The sequence below is a fragment of the Lissotriton vulgaris genome, chromosome 5, assembly GCF_964263255.1.
Source record: "Lissotriton vulgaris chromosome 5, aLisVul1.2, whole genome shotgun sequence".
In the NCBI taxonomy this organism is placed as follows: Eukaryota; Metazoa; Chordata; class Amphibia; order Caudata; family Salamandridae; genus Lissotriton; species Lissotriton vulgaris.
Window position 1 is genome coordinate 1529597942 of NC_141693.1, and position 11734 is coordinate 1529609675.

An 11734-nucleotide genomic window follows, 5' to 3' on the forward strand; every position below is an offset into this window, starting at 1 on the left:
CCAGCGCTGACTGAAAATCCTGTGGTCGAGTCAGGCGGAGGCAGGGGATGGTCAGGGGAACAGCCATATCTTCAAGGATTTGCGAAAGGACAGGAGATTGGGTTGGGCATGGAGGTCCGGTGGGAGAGTGTTCCACATCCTGGACGCCTGATAGGAGAACCGCCGACCCCCAGAGCGTGTTCTCTTAATCCTGGGTATTTGGGTGAGATGGGCATTGGAGGAACGGAGGGTTCTGTTTGTGATATAGGGCGTCACGAGATCTTTGAGGATGGGAGGGGCTTTTCCGTGAAGGATTCTGTGAGTTAGGCACATGGCCTTAAACTGCACCCTTTGCTCCACCGGAAGCCAATGGAGTTCTCTGATTGCAGGTTTGGCGGAACAACGATTTCTTGTGCCCGTGAGAATTCGGGCGGCCGCGTTTTGCACCACCTGTAACCTGGAGATGACTTTTTTTGGTGAACCGAGGTATAAGGCATTGCCGTAGTCTAGTCTCGACAGTATAAGGCCCTGTATAAGAAGTTTTTTTTACTGAAAAGGAAGCAAGGGGAGGATCTTACGGGTGGACCGTAGTAGAATAAAGCAAGTACCCGCAGTTTTTCTGGCCTGGGTGTTGAGGGTTAGATTGTGATCCAGCCAGATCCCCGAGCTTTTAATGTCAGTTTTGGGGGTTGGAGGGGGGCCCATGCTGGGAGGCGGAAATGGGACTGGTTGCCCAATACCATTAGCTCAGTTTTGTCCCCATTGAGCTTTAAGTGGGAGTCGTTCATCCAGCTCACTATATCCCCCAGACAGGAGTATAGATCAATGGTGGGTTTATCTGACTGGCTGAGGGAGACGGCCAACTGAGTGTCGTCTGCGTAGGTCAGGAGTTTAATGCCATACGGGACGACAATTTGTTCCAGAGGTGCCATGTACACGTTGAAGAGTGTAGGGCTCAATGAAGAGCCCTGCGGCACTCCGCAACGTATCGGGGTTTCCCTGGAGATGCAATCACCCTCCGCCACCTGAAAGGAACGGTTGTGGAGGAAGGATTTGAGCCAGTCAAGTGCGGTCCCATTAATGCCAAGGTTTTCCAGTCGCTGAGCCAGGATGCTATGGTTGACGGTGTCGAATGCTGCGCTGAGGTCCAGGAGGATCACTGCCACTGATCCTCCTGCGTCGATGATCTTCCTGGCTTCTTCGACCACCGCCACCATCGCCGTTTCTGTGCCCTGGCCTGGACGGAAACCGGTCTGGGATGTTTTAAGCAGCTCGTTGGACTCCAAGTAATTAGAAAGCTGGGAGTTGATGTATTTTTCAGCCAACTTGCTAATGCCAGGGAGGAGAGATATCGGCCTGAAATTAGCCAGGTTGTCCGGGTCAAGGTTGGTTTTTTTATAAGGGCTTTCACCACCGCCTTCTTCCAGCTTGTGGGGACCGTTCCGGATTCGATGGAGGCGTTTATTAGGTTGACCATAGGTGCTAAGATGATGGGGGCAACCTGTTTCAGGTGCCTCACTGGGGCAGGGTCGTGCAGAGATCCGCTTTTGAGGGATTGTAGAATAGGTCCAAGGGTTTCCTCACTGATTGGATGAAACTTGCTTAAATCAGTATCTCTGTTCTGGCGCTGTAGAGAGAGAGGGAGAGAGGGATCCACAGGGAGAAGGGAGGGAAGGTGTTGAAGAATGTTTTGTATTTTTGAGTAAAAAAAAGAGGCTAACTCGTTACAGTGTTCGTTCGAAAGGTTGTGTACAGCTGGGGGTACTGGCGTCTTTAGAAGTTTTTTCGCGATAAGAAACGTCTCTCTCGACGAACAGGCTGCCTCGCTGATTTTTTCCTTAAAGAAGGAGATTTGCGCGTTTTTTAAAGCCTTTTTGTAATTGAGGATCATCAGTCTATAATTAATTTTACTGTTGGGATCGAAGTCTTTCCTCCATACTCTTTCTGCTCTCTTGCAGTTTTTCTTTAAGAGGCGTATCTCCTGGGTAAACCATGGCGATGTGGCTTTTTTCCTCGGTTTCCGATGAGGTTTTTTGGGGAGAGCTATATCTAGGGATTTAGTGACCCAGGATGAGAACTCAATGTCTGCTAAATAAGGATTCGAGCTGAGAAGTGGGCTGGTGTCCTCAAGAGCTTGATTCCATTTGTCATAATCTAGTTTCGCCCAGGGGCGGAATGGTCTGCCAGGTGCTTGGATTTGAGGCGGATTGGACTGAATATGCCAGCTAAAGGGGATGAGCAGGTGGTCAGGCCATGGCACAGGGATAGGTGACCCTGCCACGAGGTCAGGAAAGTTGCAAAAGATGGGATCGAGCAGGTGCCCACAGTTGTGAGTGGGGATGGTATTCTGTAAGTGCAGTTGATGAACTGCCAGATCTTGGATCAGTTCTGTAGCTAGTTTGTCATTGCTATCTTCTATATGGACATTGAAGTCCCCTAAAATTAGGAAGTTAGGCCGTATGCTGGACGTGGCCAAGGAGCATTCCAGGAGAGATTCATGGAATTGCCCCTTGGTACCAGGAGGGCGGTAGATAAGGAATCCAGAGAGGGAGGTGCAAGGGGAGATTTGGATGGTGAAATGTACGTTTTCACAGTCCGACAGAGGGCTGTCAAGGAATCTACAAGGGAGTGATTCCTTATAAATGACGGCAATTCCTCCTCCTCTGCCCTTGGGACGGTTTAGGTGTTGAATACAGAATCCGAGGGGAAGGGCTTGAACTATATCGGCGTCTGAATCAGGCGTAAGCCAGGTTTCTGTGAGAAACAGAATTTCTAAGTTAAGGTCCTCAATAAGCAAGTGTATTTCGAGAGCGTGTTTGGGCAGTGATCTGCAGTTGATCAGAGCCATGTTTATGGTCGTCTGGGTGGGGTGGTTGTTCATAGAAGGGGTGTATTTAAAGGAGCAGTGGGGGCAGTGAGTGAGACATGAATCTCCTTTCAGTACCTGGGAGCATGGCGGTGGGACAGGCCTGTTGAGGTAGAGTAGGGCATCCCTTGAGTAAGTTGACATCTTCTCAGTCCCCATGCCTGGCTCCTGGCTAGTACTGGCACGGACGGGCTTGCCTTAGGCGCGCCATCGTCGCGCCTGCTGCGCTCGTCCGCTGCGCATCCTGGGTATGCACATGATTTGTAGGGTGACCTGTAGGCGGGGGGCGTGGCCTCACGGAAGTGGGCGTGTCCCTGTATGCCCGGTAATTGCGGCAAAGAATCCACGGAGCCCTGTGACAGCGCTAGAATCCGCTGTTTGGGTTCGAGTGAATTGCAAATTACGTGCAGTGCTCAGGGGAGAACGTGTCAATTTTAAAAACACAAAGCAAATTATACAGTTTTAAAAGAGTGACAAGAGGTCTCCCGGCTTCCGCCTCAGGAGCAGGTAAGGATTGTCAGTTTGCGCTAATGCTCAGCGCGTTCTGTTTATACTGTTGGCGGGGGGCGTGGCCTCACGGAAGTGGGCTTGTCCCTGTATGCCCGGTAATGGCGGCAAAGAATCCACGGAGCCCTGTGACAGCGCTAGAATCCGCTGTTTGAGTTCGAGTGAATAGCAAATTACATGCAGTGATCAACCAAAATGTACCATGTCATTATTCTATTCCACATGGTAATGATGACAAAAATATTTAAAGAAACTAAAAATTATGACAGTCTGGTTCATGTCAAGGCACAAATTAATCAGGTAATGCTTAATATAAGGCACAGGAATAACAATATATTGATCTGCCTGTAACACATTGGTGCCACTGCACTGACCACATGCTACAAGTCGGTACGTATGCAAAGGTAGGTAGGTACAAATTTCAAAGTTTGGACACCTGATATAGTTTCAGTATAATTGACAGAAAGACTGAAAGTTCGAGGGCAAGGAAGTGGAGAGGCGCTGCCTCCTTACATTCCTGCCCACATTAGTGCTGGCTGCATCAGGCCATCACTGTCAGCCCAATTCTAGCACAGTACCAACTGGTAGTGATGCAAAGGTCGCTCGTCAGCACACCTTATAGGTTCAAACTGATACTTCTCTTCAGATACATTGATAGTGCAAATTAAATCTCAGTTCTGAGCCAAGAGACAACACCCAATACATTTTTGAAAATATCTTTTCCACTTCTTTTCAATCTCCTAATAAAATAACCAAAAGAATTAATATAACATCACATAGACATACTGGGACAAACACAGGCACTGAGAGACATACATGAGGGTTGGGAGCTACAAATATATTGGGACTGGGAGAAAACACACACAACTGTGCACACTAGATGTTTCAACTGTGAGACCAACATAAGAGCTGGAAGACACATTCACACATGGACTTGGAGACAAATGTTCATTGACACTGAAACAGATGGGGTAAGAAGAAAGAAGCTTGAGGACTTTCATTTTCAGAAGGATTTAGTTAAGGCTTCTCTATATAGGCTAGTGCTTAGGGGAGGGGAATTTTATTAATTCAATTTGAAAGTGAAACTGAAATGTTAGCAACGTTTATTATAAAATGTTCGAAATTAGTTATAGAAAGAGGTAGACCTGTCATCTTCAGGGTGATATTTCCCCAAACATTTTGCCTGCTTACCTTCACTTTTTTGGTATCTTTTTGTTTGCCTTAGGACTTTGAGCACTTTACCACTGCTGACCAGTGCTAAAGTGCATGTGCTTCTCCTCTCCTCCCAACACAGTGACATTGGTGCATACTCAGTTGGCATATTCAGTTTATTATAAGTCCATGTAAAGTGGTATACCATATACCCAGGGCCGGCACCTAAATGCTACTACTGGGCCTGCACCACTAATCGAGCCCCAAACAAGCAACCTTTCAAACCTGCCTCAGGGTTGCCATTGCAGGACGTTTGTGTGCATTTTACTTCCACTTCAACTTCAAATTTAAAACTGCCTGCCAAGCCTTAAACTCCCCTTTTAATACACACGTCACCCCTAAGGTGGACCCTAGTTAGCCTTAAGGGCAGGGTACTGTGTAAATCAAAGGTAGGATATGTACTTTTATGGTTTACATGTCCTGGTAGTGACAAACAGCTAATTTCACTTTTCACTACAGTGAGGCCAACTCCTCTCATTGGCTAGCTTTGGGAATTGCTTAGAGCACTAGGAGCAAGTTGGCGGCCGCTTACCTGTGGCCGTTGCGGTGGAGCAGTGAGGACACGAAGGAGATGGAGCCCAATGGAGACATAGCTTTTACAACAAGGAGTCTCCCGACACTGGAATCTAGGAGAAGCCAATACCGGGAAACACGTACGGGATGCTGACGGCGCTTACCTGCCGCGGGTCCGCTAAACAACTTTTGCGGGCGCTGGTGCTAGCTGTGGTTGGTTTGGGGTGGGAGGCATGTACCACAACTCCCACTGTGCCCTCTGTCCCACACCCCAGCCAGATAGAGCCCTCCCCCTCCCAGGAGCGCCTAGAAGCCATTGCAGTACACCAAACAAACTTACAGGTGGGTAGCCATCTTCACTGGGCTGGCTGTTTGTGGGTTGGAGACCTGCATCACTACACACACCACCAATTGCATACAATGCATCAATACCTCACATGTACAAGTCATTGATGTACCTCTGCACCAAGTAATGAGGCACAGTATTGCACTTGATAAAAATAGTGAAGATCTCTCAATTGTGTAGTGCACAGACAGTGGATGACATCCAGCTAACAGAATACTTGCACAGTGCCCATCACTGACCATTCCCCATCTAATCCACAGGTGATGAAGAACTCACTGCTGAGGACAACAACAACGACCAGCAGAGCCAGTCTCCACACCCGGTCCATGGACTCTCGGATGTAGACTCCCAGGATACTTTGGATGATGAGCTCCAGGCAGGCCCATCTGGTGTGCCAGGGGACAACAGGTCTGACCACCATGCCTGCTGCAACAACAACTGCACAGCAGACCCCTGAAGTTACAGCCTGTGCCTCCTCCACCGCCACCAACACTACCCCCACCAGTGCCACCTGCAGCACCCTCCCTGTCCCAGGGGATGACCAGCCCACACCAGCAACTGTGGATGGCAGGGAGAATGTGCGAGGGCCCACAGTGGCGAGGCAACAGGTTTATGGCAGCAGGGCAGAGGAGAGGGCCAGGGTCACCTCCAGACCTCAGGAGGTTGGCACACCATCCCTGGACCAATTCGACAGAGTCATCGGGGTCTACGAACAGGTCCGGGGACAATGTGGCCTGTCTGACGAACTATTACGTGAGCTCATCCTGCTGATGAGGTCCATCAACAAATGCATTGGACAAATGGTGGACCTCATGGCCCAGCAAGTGGCATTACTGAGGGACAGGCCTGCGTCCCAAACAACACCTCCGCCCCCTCTGTTGTGCTGCAGGATGACAGTGCACCATCCTCCCCTGCGCCCACAGGGAGGGGTGAGACCTCAGACGCCGCTGGCCATGCAACAGGCCCCCCCCTCCAAAGCGATCAAAGGGGCATTCAAAATAGAGCCTGGGAATCTCTGGAGGCAAAGCACCAGCCACACGCCAGTCACGGAGCCAGCTCTGATGGCAACCCTCTTCCCCACTACATTGACTGTTTGGACTGTCCTTCCCCACACTGCCTTGTGAATGGCACCTGTCTGTTGGACTGGGTCATCACATCGATGTGGTGTCTACTCCTATGTTTCAATTACCATGACTGTCAATTCACTGCTCCATCAACACCTTCATGTAAATATGCCCGCACCCCTCACAAGTCAATTTTGTAAATAAAATACCTTACATACTTCAATAGGTGCAGCTTTGTCTTTAGTGCAAAATTTGCAGTGTTCAAAATGTCCATGATGTATCCAAAAGATGTATCGTATGTAGGCCTGTATAATTTTGAGGCACTTAGGGAGACACAACAGAACAACAGTCACTGGCATTAGTTTGGCATCACAGACATAACACTACAACAAACATCCACATATGTCTACAGGCAGACAAGACAATGTGCAACAAGTGTCAACAAACGGAGTTCTGTATACGTTCACATGTGAAATGTCACTGACTGATTTCCACACACACGTGACTCAACATGTGCCTGTCTGTACCATCCACACATAGCCCTTTACAACAACGGCAATTACACCAAAAAATGTACAAGTTGTACCTCGCCAAACACCTTCAAGTGAAGTAATGGGCGATGAGCTGTTGACGCATGTCAACTCCTTCCTCCTCTCCACTGTCCTCATCACTAGACTCAGGTCCTTGAGCAGGTGGTGGCCTTGGGCCCTCCACCATCGTCCAGGAGCAGGGGAATCCCCTTGTGAATGCCCATGTTGTGCAGCATACAGCATGCCACAATGATCTTGCAGACCTTCCCATGTGAGTATGATAGTGCACCTCCTGTCCTGTACAGGCAGGGGAATCTTGACTTGAGCAGGCCAAAAGTCCGCTTAATGATACGTCGGGTCCTGCCTTGGACCTCATTGTACCTGATGTCTACCGGGGTCCTGGGATTCCGTAGTAGGTTCAGCAGCCATGTACGACCTGGATATGCAGAGTCACCTGGGAATGACAAACACACATTGCAATGTTGCACAGGTAGAGGGCAGTAGGTCACACGCACAACACACCATATCACTAGGCATACTCACCTACAATCCCAGCATGCTCGGGAAGCAGATTTGCCATCATGCTGTTCCTCAGGATGTACGAGTCATGGGCTGAGCCAGGGAATCTTGCACACACATGTGATATGGTCATGTCCGCAAGGCACACCACCTGCACATTGATCGAATGATAATGTTTACGATTTCTAAAAATGTGCTCACTCGCCTGTGGTGGCACCAGACCGACATGGGTGCAATCGATGGCACCAACAACATGGGGGATGTGCCCAAGGGGATAGAAGTCACCCTTCACACCAGCCAATTCTGCTCCCCTGGGGAAATGTATGTATCAATCCTTATATATCATCATGGCTGCAAGAACATCCCTCAGCACCAGGCTGAACATAGGTTGTGACATCCCTGCAGCGCTGGCCACGTTTTCCTGGAAGGAACCAGTTGCAAAAAAGTGGAGGGCTGCCATCACTTTGTATGTGGATGTGAATGCTGTTGGGTAGTGGCGACGAGGCTGCAGGTGGGGCTCCAACAGATCACAAAGGGGTTTCAGTGTCAGTCTGTCGAGGCCGAATTTATAAATGATCGCAACATCCTCTATGTCCTCCAGCAATGTCAGGTGACGTATGAGATTAACCCTCCTCCTAGTTGAGATGTAAATGGACACATGTCAATGACAACAATCATGAGATGGCCACAGCACATCCAATTAAGGATGTCATGGAAAAACAAAGACTGCCATGAGAGATGCGTGGCACACTGTGGAAAATTGTTACGGTTTGGTGAACATCATCTGCGCCATCTTGCCTTTTTTCCGACGCCACACTTTATGTTTACGCCCCCACCATTTTAGCTGTTTTAATCAGAACCACTCTCTGCACGTCCCTGACCCCCAACACGGTTCTTCACCCTCGCCAGCACCCCCATGCACTGGTCACCCCCGCCCTCACACGCCTAGCGCATAAGCAGCAGCCATTTTAAGCACCATGGCCTTTCTGCCCCTCGCTGATAGCCAGCGCGTCTCTCTCTCTCTCTCTCTCTCTCTCTCTCTCTCTCTCTCTCTCTCTCTCTCTCTCTCTCCTATCCTCGCAGGCATCCCCCCGCACGCTGACAACCCCCTCCCGCTCTCACATGCCTTGGGTCATAAACCCCTCTTCAGCGTAGCTCCTGCCTCGGAATCCCATCCTGTTCCCAGCGCGACACCTCCCTCCATTCCTTTCATGGTCCCGGGTCCTTTGATACAACCCCCCTTTTCCTGTGTGCCCGTTTGTTTTCCTTGTTCCCAGGCCACCACCTGGCCCCGCGGACACTGTTTTATTACCCCCCCGTACAGTAGGAAACTTCCCCCTATCAAAAGACCCTCAAACCGATCAAAGCCCCCACCCTACGAGATCCGATCAAACTCCACACATTCCGTGAATCGGCGGAATGTCCAGCTGCGCGATAGCCATCACCTGTTGTTACCGGGGTGGGGACTTCAACTGTAAATGTGTGTGGGAACGGGCCTGAAGGGGAGATTCCGAGGATATCCTTTTATGTTTCAAAGCATTGCAAGAATGTGTTACATGCAATAAAGATCATAAACCCGTGTATAAGAGGCCAGGCCTCGAGAGATGCAGTTAGAGCACCTCGTGACGATACTTGCTGTCCGAATTGATGTGTTCTCCTCCGGAGAGAATAAACTCTCGTTTCCTGCCTTTCAGTCTCCAGCGCCTGCTTCTTCATTGATTAATATTGGTGGGTCATAGAGGCGACATCGCCGGGCAACACTAAAGGGTCTTTGGTTACTGGTTGTCTTTGCACCCTTTTACAATTGGCGCCCAATGTGGGGCCCATCAGCGACTCGTGGATCCAGTGGGAGAGGTCCTGATGACAGAGTGAACGACTGCAACGATCGGAAGGTACCCTGTCCGATAGACCCTCGTCTGACAGCCGATCATCCAAACTTCACTGGTTCCGAACAGACCTCTCTCGAGTGATCTACGGTCCTGACTGGGAACCATCAGGAGTGCCACGAGGAGTACGAAGAGAAGAGGACGATCGGGCGCTGGATTCGGAAGACAAGAAACTGTCCATACGGTCCGGGTAAGGTCGTGTAAACACGACGAATTGCGAAATGATTGATGATTGATGGAAAATACTAGTATTATTCTTTGTTAATTTATTTGGAGTTTCGCTGTCGGCAAACGGAGAAACAACCGGCTCTCTCTTTGCAAGCAGTGAAGGATAGGTACGCATCTGTCGGACCTATCTTTCTCCCCCACTGAACAATTGCCCCTCCCCATTGATTAACTGTTACGGATTGTTTTCTGGAGACTCTCTGTCTGCAAACAGGAAAGAATAGGTCCCCTCTTTGCAGATAGTGAAAGGGTAGGTGACGCAAACCTTTGCGGGCCTACTTATTCTCCCCATTGACCATTTTTTATTTTTTATTTATTGACCAAACACTGATTGCCCGAATATTGGTTCATGAGGTATTCACTGCCTGCAAACAACGTAGAATAGAAATATTCTGTCTAGTCTTTGCACGCAGTGATAAGATAGGTAGTGCTGACTATTATCCCCATTGTGATCCGTCATGCCTGTCTTCTCCCCACTGATGGATAGCTGGTTCAGCCCGGACCGTTTATTAGAGGTGGACCATCTAGATCCGCTGGAAGGCACCCCTAATAAAGACATGTTCACAAAGTATAGATTAATTACCATAGCCTATAGTAAGCTATGGCACAAGTACACCAAAGCAAACCAAGAGAAACAGTGGCCACTGATAGGATCCTTCGATCTTGACAAAATAGAAACGGTAGAAATAGCCCTTCGTAATAATAAGACAACGCCTATTGTGCTCGATAGTCTCGGTATGTGGCGCAAAGAAGCTACGCAACGAAAGGAAAGAGACGAAGTCAGAGTAGGTAAAGAAACGCGACAGGCAACCCTCCAAACGTCTGGTAGGCAAAAGGAAGGGCCAGCGACGACACAGTTCCGAGGATTAGACACAAAAAGAGAACGGTGTAAAGGGATGTGCCGACGGGACAACCCCGAGACACAACGACCCAAAAGTAATCCCCCGACACTATGCACAGGACGAACAGATTTAAGGCAAAACCAATGTGCTTTTTGTAAATGTCTCGGGCACTGGAAAGCCCAATGCCCGACTCTACAGAACATAGGTAAGAGCGGAGGGTTGACAGAAATAACAAGCCGGCAGAAAGGGAAAAGGCGTGAGATAAAAACAAATCAGACTAACACGGACAGGACGGATAGAACCACCACGTTTGATTATGCTCGATGGCCCAGATTTCGTCAGACCAATTTTAACGACATGTTAGAGTTCTGGGACTGATTGCCCCCTGTTGCCCCCCCCACTCTGAAAAACAAAAGCAATTACAGGCCTGCGTAGACAACCCCCCGTTAGAAAAAGGACTCAAGGAAGCCAAGCATCTGTTATATAATTTAGGATTTAATTACGATAAAGATAACACACAACCAACGATAAATAGAAAAACTAGTAAAACATTCTTTAAAGTAAACTGTACTAATAGGAACAATACAAAACATATTACGCTCACTCCGGAAGTTCTCAAAATGTAACAGGTCAACGGTCTCGCCCATCCGGAAGGTGAAACACACAACACGTGTGGGGCGGGGCCTGCCATCAGCCATAGACCAAAAGAAATCGGCGACGAGAAGGTACAGGAGGCTCCATGGCCGACATGAAATGGTCTTCCCATACTCTCCTTCCTGGGGTGACGTCCCCCGGGCCACGAGTAGGGAGGGGGCGGATGCAGGTGACCCCCTCCCTCGTATCTCCTGGTCCGGCCATCACGAATTCCTCCATCGAACTGATGCAGGGTGGGCTGGGAGGGAGAGGCGACGCGGACGAACCTCTCCCACCTCCACAGGTAGGAGGTTTCCCAGCCCCGACCCGGCGCCGATGTCCTCCAGCCGGGCGACGGCCATATACCTGCGCAGCACAGAACTTACAATGTCCGACGCACATATATTTGCACAGCACAGAACGTACAATGTCCGACGGACCTATTTCCGCAGCACAGAACATGCAGTGTCCGACGGGCATATTTGCGCAGCACCGAACATACAATGGTCCCCCAAGAGTCGGAATCAGGGGTGTAGGGTGGTCATCATGTGCACCCCTGATTCAAAAGGGATGGTGTGGGGTGTGCTGAGAGGGGAAGGCGGCACAAGCAAG